This window comes from Ahaetulla prasina, chromosome 1, assembly GCF_028640845.1.
Source record: "Ahaetulla prasina isolate Xishuangbanna chromosome 1, ASM2864084v1, whole genome shotgun sequence".
In the NCBI taxonomy this organism is placed as follows: Eukaryota; Metazoa; Chordata; class Lepidosauria; order Squamata; family Colubridae; genus Ahaetulla; species Ahaetulla prasina.
The window spans coordinates 196,484,602-196,499,248 of record NC_080539.1 but is presented as its reverse complement, the minus strand read 5'-3'; the positions used below and the strand labels follow the sequence as shown (position 1 = coordinate 196,499,248).

General features: G+C 40.6%; 1 protein-coding gene across 2 annotated transcripts in view; it reads left to right on the top strand.

Moving 5' to 3' along the window:
* Positions 1-14,647, top strand: part of PARD3B (par-3 family cell polarity regulator beta) — a 603,755-nt gene that overhangs the window by 511,389 nt on the left and 77,719 nt on the right. The gene's annotated exons all lie outside the window — the stretch shown is intronic.

Genomic DNA, 14,647 nt, shown 5'->3' with positions numbered 1-14,647 from the left:
TTATGGAGAAACCAATGATTCACAATTGGCATAGGAGCATGCCAGGATTGTATAGTGTTACTTTATTTAATTAACATGCAGAATATATCATGATAAATTATGGACTCAATGAAATACAAATTGGAATTAAAATTGTAAGGAAAAGCATGAACAACCTTATGGTGGTTGATGGTAGCACTTTGCTGCCCTTGAAGAAAAGAAGACTTGAAAGAATTCCTTGCTGAAGGTTAAAGGAATCAGTGCAAAAATCTACTGCTCAAATTTTAAAAACCAAAATACTAAGATTCACGCAACAAAAAAAGATGGAGAAGAACATCTCCATGGGCTGTAATGGGCTGTATTTTTCTAGACTCAAAGAGTCACATGGCAGTAGTAAACATGAAATAAAATGGCATCTACTACATAGGAAAAAGACTATGATATGACAAAACAAAATATTAAAGTTCAGAGATGTCACCCAGACAACAAAGGTACATGCAGTATTGTGAGTGCCATGATTTCACCAGCTATAATGTGATTATGAAGACTACCATCAAAAAGGTTGAACAAAGAAAAATGTCTTTAAATTGTGGTGTTGGAAAAGTTTGTTGAGAATATCTAAAAGTATAAAAAGTAATCAAATTCTAGATGAAATAAAGCAGAGTGCTCAATGGAAGCTCAAATAAAGTACTTAATTTTACTGGTGATTAAATAATTAGTAGAAAAAAACAAACGTATAAATAAAAATAGAAGTTAAATATTTTGGACACATAAGAAGATCCTAAGGCTTGGGGGGAAAATCAAAAGCCCACAAAGAAGAAGCTATTAATCCTGGCAAAATGATGTCTGTTGGGTCACAAAATGTCAGAATTGATCAACAGCGAAGCTAAAATGGGTAGTGGGAGTGAATCCTCCCTCCCATTTTGTAAAAATATTCCTTCTTTTCTGATGATTGTTTTTATCCAAAGCTGAATAAAAGAAACATGAAGAAGTAGCCTGGAGGAATAAAAAAGGAAAGTGCCCCCAGGTAATGAATGATCTCTCATTCAGACAGTGGTATGGAGAAACAAGCTTTCTACTAAAATGCATGGCTGTATCTGGGCAACCACTAAAAGGAAGCAAAGTATTAAAGGAGTTTCCCTGCATCTGTTTGTTTCCAGCCAGGTGTGAACCCCACTTTTGTGGCCCATATGGGGTAGCCCTATTAGAATCGGGGTGAAATGCTATCGGATCGGCTGAGTAGGTAGCGAAGATTGGGGCTGGTTCGGAGAGCCGGTAGCAATCGCTAGCTGGCCACGCCCCCACAACCAATCTGCGGCCCACAGCCAGAGTGAAGGCAGGCAAGCGGAAGGCCACGTGGAAGGCAGCCCTGCCATGCAGGGAGAGGATCTGTAAAGTAAGCCAATGCTGGCAGTGGGGGGGAGAGGGAGACCCACTGTGCTCAGCCTCACGGGAGACCTGCAAGGCTCGCTTGCCTTTTGGGCGTGGTGTGCTCGACTTTTGCGCTTGGCTTCTGCGGAGCCTTTGGCTGACTGCTGCCCACTTGCCTTCCCCCCCACCCCGCATCCAGCCCATGATGGAGCACGCACCGCTTCTAAGCCAAGCCACCCACCTTCGGGTCCCTGAAGGGCAGGGTGTGCTCTGCCGCTGCCGCCACCATTGGCACCGTGGCCACACAGGAAAACTCCACGGTGCAGCGCAGTTCTGGGATGGCAGGGGAGCCCAGGCAAGCTCTGCTGCTGCCGCGCTGCCACTGTTGCTGCTGCCAGGAGTGTCCCGGCAGGAAAACTCCCTGGGAAGGGCTCTGTTTAGACCAGGTTGTGTGTGTGTGTGTGTGTGTGTGTGTGTGTGTGTGTTTGCGTGTGTGTGAGAGAGTGAGAGACAGACAGAAAGAGAAGGAAAGAGGAAGGGAGAGAGAGAAAGAAAGAAAGAGGAAGGGAGAGAGAGAGAGAGACAAGAGAGAGAAAGAAAGAAAGAAAGACAGACAGAAAGAAAGAGGAAGGAAGGAAGGAAGGAAGCTTATGACCACAATTGTGCCCCAAATTTTGGTTGCTAAGCAAGTTTTACCACATTTTACAAGTTGGCCATACCCACCCTGTCACATGACCACCAGGCCAGGCCCACCAGGCCACGCCCACAGGACCAGTAGCAAAAGAAATTAGATTTCACCCCTGGGTGAAATGCTCTCAGTTCGGACCGGATTGGCCGATCTGGTAGCGATGGAGGCGGGTGGTTCGGAAAACCGGTAGCAAAAACCGGTAGCTGCCCCCATGCCCAGCTGAGCCATGCGATCATCAGAACCTTTTTTTTTACTTTTAAAAGCATTTTTATAACCTCTTCCGCCGAATAGGTTTTTAAAAAAATGCTTTTAAAAGGTAAAAAAAAGGCTCCGACGATCACAGCTGAAGCCTGCTATGCAAAAAAGGGGGGGTGTAAGCAAAAAATGGGGGATGGGGGGTTCATTTTTGAAAGAGAGAGAGGGAGAAAGAGAAAGAAAGAAAGAAAGAAAGAAAGAAAGAAAGAAAGAAAGAAAGAAAGAAAGAAAGAAAGAAAGAAAGAGGGAGGGAAGGAGGGAAGGAGGAAGGGAAGGAAAAAGGAGAGGAAGGAAGGACTAGGCACTAGATGCAGCTTCAGAGGATAATCCAGGGCTGGAAGGGACCTGGAGGTCATCTAGTCCAACCCTGCTCCAGCAGGACATTGTTAGGCAGTTTCTGTCTTTTGATCCCCTGGTCACATGGTTATATAGCCATGCTCACCCAGTCACATGGCCCCACCAAGCCACACCCACCAAGCCACGCCCACAGAACTGGTAGGAAAGAAATTTACATTTCACCACTGATAAGAACTGAATCAGGAGGAAAATATGATTACAACTGGTAGACAACTACCTAGAAGTGTGGCAATTCAGAGAGCATTGCAATTGGCACATTTGGATATTTTGGAATGAGAGCAACATAATGGGCTTCCATGTTCCTTAGCAATAGAGTTGATTGACCACATAGCCATGGCATACCAGCACATTACTGTGAGTAATTTCTCATGTAGTTTGTATTAACTCGGATCAGCTAACAAATAGAAAGAGAGAGATAACTTAACAACAAGAATCTACACAATCTATCTATATCAAAGAAAGTTTTAGAACCACTGGTAACAGGGTTGTGAGCAGTTGGCCTGGACAGGCCCAAAGAGAGTTGTCTTTGGTTATTCCAGCCTTTTCCCTTTTAAATACATACTAGCATCAGAATAAAGAAGTAGGATACCAAATGGTCAGTTCTGGAGCTTTAATGGAAAGAAATTGCTGAATGGGGGTGATATATGCAACCATTTTTATCTAATTGGGATCGTATATACAGAAGATCAGCTAAAACAACACCAAAATAGCGGCATCAATAAGAGTTGAGTGAAGGAAATAAAAGTTCACTAAGGTAATGAAGGTTTTAGAGATTATTTGCAACCATCAGACTCCTAATTTTCACTCCATAAAGTCTGCAGAAAGCCGAGGCAGGGCAATTTTAATGCATTGTAACTAAGAATAACCTGATAACCCTTCTGTACGTTTCAATCTTTTTGATTCTGGGGTCAAATGATAGACATTTCTTGAAGTTACACCATTGTTAATTGTTTATTAATGCAATAGGCAATAAGCCTGAAACATCAGTTTAATATACTTGGGATAAAAAATACATTATTTTAAATAAACTCTTAAATCTGAGAAAAAAGAAAAGCTGCAACAAAGCAGCCACCATCTCCTGCAATAACTTAACATTCAGTGTTAGCTTAGTTGAATTGTTACAGCTGTTGTAAATTGAGTGAGAGGTTTGAAAAACTGCACTCTATAGTGGTGTGACCTGTAAGTTACAAATACACCAGCTGCTTTTTCTCAACAGATAGAGAGAGATTTCTATAGGAAAATGTGCCAGAAGAAAGCAATACCCAAAATATTCTGCACTGGGTATTCTAAAGAAGTTATTGCACATAAATTGCCCTCTATTGCTAGATTTCTCAGTGATTCCAAAAGAGCAAGAGGGGGAAAAAAGGGATAATTCCATTTTTCAAAAACAAATGTTTTATATTTAAATAAAAAAGTAAAGAACAAAAGTTGGATATTTGTCTCTCATTACTTGTTCTTGTAACAATAGTTTGAGAAAATGTCAATTGTTGTCAGTAACTGAATCCTGTAATCTGATTCAGACATTTATATTCTAGAATAGACTATACTAGAAGCTCAGAATAGCAGTTAATAACTTAAAGTTAATTGTTTCGTTCTTTTCAAAATGAAAGTCTTAAGCTCTTTTCTGCCTTGTGTCTAAGAACCTTTCAGCAACTAAAATGCCGTTTGTCAAATTCATTTTTACACATATGACCAGAAACACCTAATTTGCTTCCAATTATATCATCTCTTACTCTGTGCTTGATATTCTGTCAAGGTTAAAAATTGAACATTTGTTCTACCAGCTTCAAATGCTGCCTTCATTGGAGTAAGGTGTTTTTCGTATCATAATAGCAGAAGCTCTGACTACAGCTCAGTTTTAACTGCTAAGCAAGCTTGTCCTAATCGCAGTCCAGAAGAAGTCTACAAACACCTCTAGGTTACAGAATCAAGGGGCATCAGATAGAGGTAATGAGAGAAAATGGCTTCAGTGAAGAAGTTAATTGGGCATTTGTCTGGAAAAATGGCTTGTCTTAACAATACTTAAATGAACTTATCTCAAAGATCTATAGAATCCAGTGATGTGACTTTTCCAGTAGCCAAGGCTGGTCATCCTGAGAAACACCCTGGTCTTATTAGGGAATGGAGAGACACAAAGAGCTATCTTTGTAATTGCTCCTGAGTGCCCTTTCTGACTCTGTGGGAAATGATCTCCTTCCTCAGAAAACTCTGAACAGTGAAAGGCATCACACTAGAGAGCCAGTGGTGATGGATTCAATGTGAAACAAATGATAGTCATGTGCTGCTTTAGAAATCTTTGATGATTTAGGCAGAAGCATTTATGACACTTTAAATTTGTATCGTTAAAAGGGCACAAGCTACATAATTTTTTAAAAATCAGTAAGAATTTAAGTATAAAACTGGATAACAACTCAGATGTTGTTTTTATAATACATGTTAGAACTTACTTCTGTTTATAAATGAATCACTGAAAAATCATCTCTTTCCCTCATTTGTTTGTGTTCATGCACAGAATGAGACATAAGGTTACTTTTTGTCAATTTCCACTTTCAAGCATGTCTGACTTTGTGATTCTGCCTGAATCATCTTTCACCCATAATTTTGTTCTGCAAAGTCTAGAGTTTCCATTTCTAAAGCTTTATTGTTCTCTTAGTTACTGAAATATATTTTCACATCCTGCTGACAGTTATGGCAAAGAGTTAAGCACACCAGTTTTCCGAGGCTCTCTTTCTGAGCTTTTCCCCCATTATACCCCACACTCAAATTTATGAACCACATTTAGCATTCCGAAGACAGCAGTTGAACAAAGCAAAAGAGAAAAAAAATACTTCCCTGCTATTAGCACTAGCTCCTGCTTTCCTTTCAGCAGTTTTGCAAATGGCCAAGCTCTAAATTTGTCTTCTCTAAAGCACAGCCTTCCTATTTTGCACAGCCACTACTACACCAGAACCGTTCTACCCAAAACTCATTGACCATGGATAAAAGAGAGTATCTCTAGCTCAGAATTGAATTTGGGGTCCTCAGTTCTCTGTGAGCTTGGTGGCTTTCTTGCAGACTTTTCATGCCAAGTTAGGCAACACCATCAGGCTTCGTACCAATGATGTTACCTCACTTGATAATGAAACATCTGCAAGAAAACCACCAACTTCAGAGAGCACCAAGGACCCCAAACACTGGCCATGTTTTAGTGGTAGCGCCACTGATTCTTTCCCTGTAGCTTGAATGCAGTTATTGGGGAGGAACAGGCTCAAGCTCAATCCCTCCAAGACGGAGTGGCTGTGGATGCCGGCATCCCGGTACAGTCAGCTGAGTCCGCGGCTGACTGTCGGGAGCGAGTCATTGGCCCCGATGGAGAGGGTGCGCAATTTGGGCGTTCTCCTGGATGAACGGCTGTCTTTTGAAGACCATTTGACGGCCGTCTCCAGGAGAGCTTTCCACCAGGTCCGCCTGGTGCGCCAATTGCGCCCCTTTCTAGACCGGGATGCCTTGTGCACAGTCACTCACGCCTTGTGACGCCTCGCCTGGACTACTGCAATGCTCTCTACATGGGGCTCCCTTGAGGGGCATCCGGAGGCTACAGTTAGTCCAGAATGCAGCGCTGGTGATAGAGGGAGCCCTCGTGGCTCCCGAGTGACACCTATCCTGCGCCGGCTGCACTGGCTACCTGTGGCCTTCCGGTGCGCTTCAAGGTGTTGGTGAATGTCTTTAAAGCGCCCATGGCATAGGGCCGATACTTACGGGACCGCCTGCTGCTACCGAATACCTCTCACCTACCCGTGCGCTCTCACAGAGAGGGGCTCCTCAGGGTGCCATCGGCGCGACAGTGTCGTCTGGCGACACCCAGGGGAAGGGCCTTCTCTGTGGGAGCTCCCGCCCTCTGGAACGAACTCCCCAGGACTTCGCCAACTTCCGGACCTCCAACCTTTCGCCGCGAGCTTAAAACTTACTTATTCATCTGCGCTGGACTGGGTTAGTGTTTTAATGGGTTTTAATGGGTTTTAGCTCTAAATTTTAATTCTGGCCAATTTTAATAAGTTTTTTAATTGTATTTTAATTTGTATTTATAGTATTGTATTTAAATAATAAATAAATAAAATAAATAAATAAATTTTGGGTAGCACTGAACATTGACTTGCAAGATACTCCTTGAGTGATGAACGAAAAAATCCACTGTGTTAACCATCAGGCAGTGACTGGAATCCCACTGTCGTCTCTCAAGAAGTTAATGGGGCTGAGCCAAGCTCCTACAGTATCCTCATTCTATAAATGTCTGAGGTGACTCAGTGCCTCCTGGTATCTCTTATAATAGGTCTGAGGCAGTGGGGCTAAACTACGGAAGCTGAGATAGTCTATTAGTTGCAGCTGTTTTCTGCAAAAGAAACTAGAGGTCCTAATAGCTGTACTATTAGCAAAAAGGGGGGTTTCTAGCAATTCTGAGATTCTCAAAGCTGGGGCTTCAGGCAGTCTCAGGTGATTTAGGGATCATTGGGCAAAAGCAGCAGACATGACCAAAAATGAACTCAGAAATGCACATTCAGATTTATGAAAGTCTTCAGTGAAACAAACGGAACAAAATATGCTTTATTCCTTTCAGAATTCAGTGCCCAGCCTAGATTGCAGGATCAGTCTAAGGTTTAAGCATCCTAAACTAAGACCCCTATCAGATGTTTTGGTCAATTAGAATGGTGGCTTTCTCCAGCTTTTATTCATTTCTCAGGTCTTTAGGGAACAGGAGCAGCCAGTGACTTATATTATATGCTGATGCTGCGTAATAATATAAAAAGCATCAGCATTATAAAAGAAAATGCCATTGCCAAAATGAATATTTCAGCAGGTTCTCAAATACTTCAGAAGACAATGATATCTAATAATACAACAGAGTTAAGTACCTTTTCTCTTCTGTTGACTATTTCCCTGAAAAAATAAGCATTAAATCATATTGAATGATGTTTTCAACTTTATTTTTTTCTTTAGCAATTTTCTCACTCTTTGGAAGTCTTCATTATTAATCACATTTTTAACTTGTCCATATTTGAAGTTATTCAACTTTAAAATGCCCAGATACTTGTTTGCTTAATGGGTCCTGGTGATTTGGCTATTCGGTATTTCAGTTACATTACTGTTCATGATTTAACTCACTTTATTGCTATTGTAGCGCATTTCTTTAGGCCAAATTCCATTGCTGTGTCTGTGCTATAAAATTTTTACAGTCTTTGTCAATTACTAGATTTCGATTGCTAATTTTCCATAAAGCTTCAGATCACCCGCATAAAGCAAATATGAGACGTTATTAGCATTTCTGCCACCTGATAGCCAAGATTTGTTTTCTTCGAAATCACTGTAAGTAGGATCATACCAATGGCAAACAATAAGGGTGATACTGAATCACCCTGGAAGATGCCTCTTCTGATGCTGACAAGTCCAGTTTTTTTCATTTCCAACCATCAATTCTGTCTTCCACTGCTTCATTATTTTTTTATGAACGTTGTAATGTTTTTATTGACACCAGTTGTTTCCAAACATTGAACGATCCAACTGTATGATAATGAATCAACTCCCTTTTTAGAATCAGTTCAGACCATAATGTAAATTGGTTCTTCAGCTTTTGCAGTTCTACAGAACCATTTTATCAATCAGCAGTTGATCTTTCATACCTCTGCTTTTTCTTTTACATCCTTTCTGTTCTACTGGAACCATGTTATTTTCTTCTAAATAATCTTGGATGTTGTCAACTATTATGCCTGCGAGTAATTTAAACATAGGCAAGCAATTTATTGGCCTATATTTTCCTGGTGTTGTCCCTTTCACTTGGTCTTTTTGAATCAGATACAGTTTTCTAGTTATTAACCAGTCGCTGGTCGCTGATGTCTCCTTTATGTAGTTGTTCATTGTACTGTTTAGCTATAATTAGGTGAACCAAACACCATGCAATTGATCATTTATTGTTATTGTTTCCTTGACAATATATTAGGGATTAATCAAGCCCATCCAAATTCACATTGGTGTGCCCACAGCTTGATGGATATTTTTGCCCACTTTCAACTGTTGCCTCTGTGGCTCAGACTGCTAATGCAGTCTGTTATTAACAGCAGCTGCCTGCAATTACTGCAGGTTCTAGTCCCACCAGGCCCAAGGTTGACTCAGCCTTCCATCCTTTATAAGGTAGGTAAAATGAGGACCCAGATTGTTGGGGGCAATAAGTTGACTTTGTATATAAATATACAAATAGGATGAAGACTATTGCTAACATAGTGTAAGCCGCCCTGAGTCTTCGAAGAAGTGCGGGATATAAATGCAAATTAAAAAAAAGTTAGGACCTTTTCAGGAGAGACACTCTAATAACTGTCAGGCTCTAGATTGGATTACTACAATGTGTTGTTCTTGGCTCTACCCTTGAAGACTTTGGAAATTGCAGATGATACAGAAAATAATAGACTGTTGAGAGCAGAGGAAGGGTTTAGTAATGTGCTTATATATAGGCACTTCAGTGGCTTCCAGTGAGTTTCTGAATACAATATAAGAAACTGGCATTAGCCTGTTTAGCCTACAGCAGGGGTGTCAAACTTATGGCCCTCACGTGCTGGCCACACCCACCCCTGGTTTAGCAAAGGGGGGGAAGTCCCAATATATCACGTGATGATCAAATGATGGCATGAGTTTGACACCCCTGGCCTACAGGGTATGGAAATAGGATATCTACAGGACTACCTCTTCCCAGTTGACTATGGCCAACCTATCACTAGAACAGAAAGAGAAGGTGGTGGGGCCAGAAACAGTTTCCCATTACTATTCTGACCTAATGGAACAACGGGGGGATTCAAATGGCCCCATTTTAGTAATTTTACAGAAAGCTGTTAAGACTTGCCTTTCTATCGAGCCTTGGGAAATAAACATCTGTATTTTGCATGCCACTAGTACAGTAGTATGTGCTTTTAATTTGACTGATTTGGTTTTATGTTTATTATTAATGTGGTTACATGGTTTTTATTTTTATATTGCATGTTATGAATATCACAGCATTTTATAATTTAGTTATTCACTAGTACTGGGAATATATATCCCGCTTCAAAGTCAACAAACTACATTTCTAATAAAGAGCATTATACCGGAAGCTGAAGCTACCCCACCCTTACTGAACTAATACTCAAAAGCCAGAACTAGTACGTATGTTCTTGTTCTTGTTTCGTCTTTGCCTTCATATATTCAGTCTACTGGTGACGCCAATGTGGTGTAGATGGATGGGTATGGGTAGATGGATACTGATTCTGGCCTAAATCTGACTGAGGTTTAATTGACTATGGTCTGTTCCCCCCCTTTGATACTGTAATGACCTTGAAAGACAGGGTGAAAAGACACAGTCAAGGGAACAGTCAGATAAAAGGTGTCTTTCAGCAGAAGGTAGGCAGAGCAAGTGACTCAGAAGGCGCCTTCTCTAGTTTCTTAGACTGTAAAGGCAACAGGGAGGAGTGGGGTGGGAAATATACTTTCAGGAGTCTTTGGTGCTGTCTGAGTTTGGTTGTTTTCTTGCATATGTTTCATTACCCAAACACTAATGTGTTACCCAGTTTGGGTAATGAAACATCTTCAAGAGAACTATCAAATTCAGAGAGCACCAAGGACCCCTCGTTTCAACCCTGAGCTGCAAATATTCTCCTTCAATGTACTTTCAGACATGCAAGATTCTATTCATATAACCTTATAATAAGGTAGAGTTAGCTCATCGGCCAAGTTTCCTGTCTAGTTCCACCTTGCAAGGATGACAAATACCAAGTATTAAGTGTAGTTCATAGATGTAGATGGTGTCAGGGTGAACCAAAATTACATTCTCCCCATTCAGACAGTTCCTAAATTAAATAGCAATTACGAGTCCCACAGATAGATCCCAATGGTAATTCCTATCATATAGTATTATGCCAAGTTTTCAAGTTGGCATAAATTTTTGCACTTCTTTTGTAACCTATGATTGCTTTTTCTAAGACAAGCATTTATTCTTCCTGTGCATCTAAAATCTGTTTTCTTTTTTCATAATTCTACCTTAGAATGGCTATCTGATCAAACACAAAGTTTTAAATATATGTATATATAGTCAGATGGGAGAATAGGTTGCAATTGGTATGATTTTTTTTCCTTACAAATATGAGAAAATGGTGGGTTTTTTAATATTGCCTTATACGTTTCTTTTTTATCATTATTATTACTGATGACTTCATTTTGTTTGAATTCAATGCTTCAGTTCCTTTGGGGTAAACTAATAGATTATGTATGCGATATTTCCCTGGCCCTGATTGAATTCATCTGGCGACTCTGAATGTAGTTCATATATTCATGTAATTGTCAGGAGGCAAGCTGAAATTCTGAACTGCTAAGGATTGGATATCACAATCATTTTACATTGCCTGGGTCCTGAAGTTAGCTTTTTTTTGTTACACAGTTTATCTTTCTATCCCCAGTTAGGCTTAAATCCCTTTAATTATATTGTTGTCAACCCTGATTGAGCAAAATTCCTCAAAATCTGTGGTCTGGTTTTTATTTGTGTTTGCGGGGTTGTGGGGGGTGTTGCAATGAAGGCATAGTGCAAAAAATTGTCTTAATGCACAAATCTCACTCTCCTTTGCTATGTCCCACTCAGAAATTAGATCTTAGTGTGGAACTTGATAGTTTTGACCTGCAATTAAGTTGAGGTTGGTTTGCCAACAGGCCATACAATCCAATACAACACAGTCACTTTTATATGCACCCAGGTTTGTAAGGCTGTGGGCCATGTAATCTCATAATTGTTCTGCAAAGGAGTTCTCAAGGAGTTCTGATGCACCTGAGAAATTGCCAGCATGGGCAACTTATTATTCCATCAAGCATGATGCCTGAAAATGAAGACACTGATTCATAATAACAGAAACTGCCTTGATAAAAAATTGTATGAACTGTGAAATCATGATCAGATGTGCTTGCTTCAAGGGTTGCAAAGTTTCCAGGCAGGAAGAATATCCATGTAAGGAAATGTATGACTCTAGTAAAGGTTATTAAACATGACTGCGGTGCACATTTATAAGGCGTCACATCCAAATATATTACTCAGGATGTGCAAATCCATTTTACTGCCTGCTCTGCATGGTAGATTTCCATTTTGGCAGATTTATGTCAGGATTTTTAATAAAATATCCAGATATAATCCAGTTGATTAATTTGGGGTAAGGGTTGTTTATTTTGCAAAATGTCACTTGGTTGTCTTGGTTATTCCAAGAATCATTAGAAAGAAGAAGCCATTTCCTAACCAAACTGCTAGGAGACTTACAACATTTGCACTGTGAAAAGCACACACACACAAAAAAAGACATAAACTGTATATTTTTTTAAAAAAATCAGATTTTTTGTTTGTTTGCTTCTTTTAGTCCTTGAGGAAGGATGAAAGCTTGTTTCCCCATCTCACCCCCATGGATCAGTTGAGAGTGAAAAACTGAAATTGCTCCCGTCAGGGTCCATAGCAAAATGCTTTCACATCCCTATGTATCACAGTTAGATGAATACAGGAAATGTGGAAGCTGAATGGTATCCTCTCTATTGTGCTGTGAAATAAGTCATTATTTTTATTAAAAACCATTAACATCTGCTCTGCACATGGGAGCACTTTGTTATGAGCATGGAACTTGTTGTATTATCTAACAAGGCCTCTTTCAATCCTCAGAAAACTTATTGTTTCTTCCTCCTCATGTAATCCCTACATTTGAGCAGATGTAGAAAAGGAATATGGTATCCAAAAATACCACTGTGAATCAAATTAGTTTAATACCTAGCAATAGCACTTAGACTTGTATACTGCTCCATAGTGTTTTATAACCCTCTCTAAGTGGTTTACAATGGCAGCATACTTCTCCCAACAATTTGGGTTCACATTTTACCAACCTCTGAAGGATGGAAGTCAACCTTGATCTGGTCATGATCGAACTCCTGGCATTAGGCAGAGTTAGCCTGCAATACTGTATTCTAACTACTGCACCACCATGGCTCAGTTTACATTTAAATTCACAGAAAACACGAAATGTAAATTTTGATCAGCTTTTTTGTTTTTTGTTTTGTTCATGCGTGTAGCTCAACCAATCATGCCACGCCATAGCCCTTTCAACAAACCTTCTGCAAGTATTGGCAAGATTTGTTAGGTGACAGATAAAGGAGGGAAGAGAAGTCAGATGGGCAAACACAGTAGTCTGACAAAGGCTTGTAGGAAAAGGCATGAAGTCACATCTAGTTATCAGATCATTTCTACCAACCTGCTGATACAGTGGCTAGACTTAGACTTAGACTAACTTTATTGCCACTTTGAATGTACAGTAATCGGCATACATTAAAATGAAATGTTGTTGCATACAGCTCTCAAAGTTCCACCTCCAATATACACTACATAAACATGATAAAATAAATAAATAAATACAAAATTAAGCATTATACCCACATATATTATATGACACGGAGAAACAACACAGTCTAATTTGGATGTATACATGTACATGGTGAGAGAAACTAATCTTACGAATTTGCCAGACGGATGGCATAGGGAACAAAGCTGTTACAGAATATATTAGTCCTGCTAGAAATACTCTGAAACCTCCTCCCAGACGGGAGCAACAGAAACAGACCGTGAAGTGGGTGTGTGGGGTCTCTAACAATGCTTTCAGCTCTAAGCACATAACACTTATAAGCAGTATCCTGAATGACAGGAAGCGAGCTTCCTATAATCTTCTCAGCTGTCCTTACCACCCTCTGAATGGACTTTCTCTCTGAGGCACTTATTCTCTCTGATAATTGTTCTTAACGTATGTCAAGAAGCTAGTTTAATGTGCAGCTGAAAAATAGTTCTTTAAGAAGAAAGAACTCAGAATAAATAGGACTCTGCTATGATTGTACCATTTTCCAGATATCCTGAATGGCGATAAGAGATTACTGCATTTTTTGGAATATAAGACACACTTCCTCCCCTCCCCCCCCCAAAAAAAAGTGGGTGGAAATGTCTGTACATCTTATACAGCAAATGTTGCCGAAGCCCTGCTTGGCCGTTTTCATCCTCTGTGTATCGCTTTTTTGGCCTCTGCACGCCCCATTTTAGACCTATTCCAGACTGCGGGAATCACCACAGCACATTGCTGCTGATCACCGCCTCTGCATGTCATGTTTTCGGCCTCTGTGCATCACATTTTCAGCCTCCACACACCCTTGTTTTAGACCCATTCCAGGCTGCAGGGATCGCCACAGCACACCGCTGCCGATCGCCACCTCGCATCACATTTTCAGACTCCACACGTTGTATTTTCGGCCTCTGCATGCCCCATTTTTGGCCTTCGCGCATCCCGTTTTCAGCCGGTTCCAGGCGGCGGGGATTGGTGGCAGAAGTGATCCCTGGTGCCTAGAACCAGCTGAAAATGCAATGCGCAGAAGCCAAAAAGGGGTGTGCGGAGGCCAAAAACGTGACCTACAGAGGCAGCGATGGGCTGTGGCGATCCCTGCAGCCTAGAACAACTGATTGGTGGTATTCCGGGAGGCCGATCCAACCGCCAATCAGCTACTTGTGCTGAATCAGGCTGTGATAACATGCTGAAGCTGACCAGGCTGTTTGCTGCAAGGACTCTAGTCAGATGAATACTGATGGATGCTGGTAGCAAGCATTTCTTGTTTTCCTACCCAAAAACTAATGTGCGTTTTATACTCCAGAGTGTCTTATACTCTGAAAAATACAGTATTTTCTCTAAGGATTTATAGGTAATCTTCATTTAACAACCACAATTGGCAACTCGGTCACTAAGCAAAGTGGTTGCTAAGTGAAACCATGTGCTTACAATCTTACTTCAGCTTTCCTTTGCTTTACAGACCTGCAAAGGTTGTCAATGCGAGGATTGGTCATAAAGTTACTTTATTATCACTGTCATAACTACAAACAGTCATTAAATGACATCATCACTACAGTAGACAAGGACTACCTGTATAATGAAGCCTACAAAGAACTCTAAT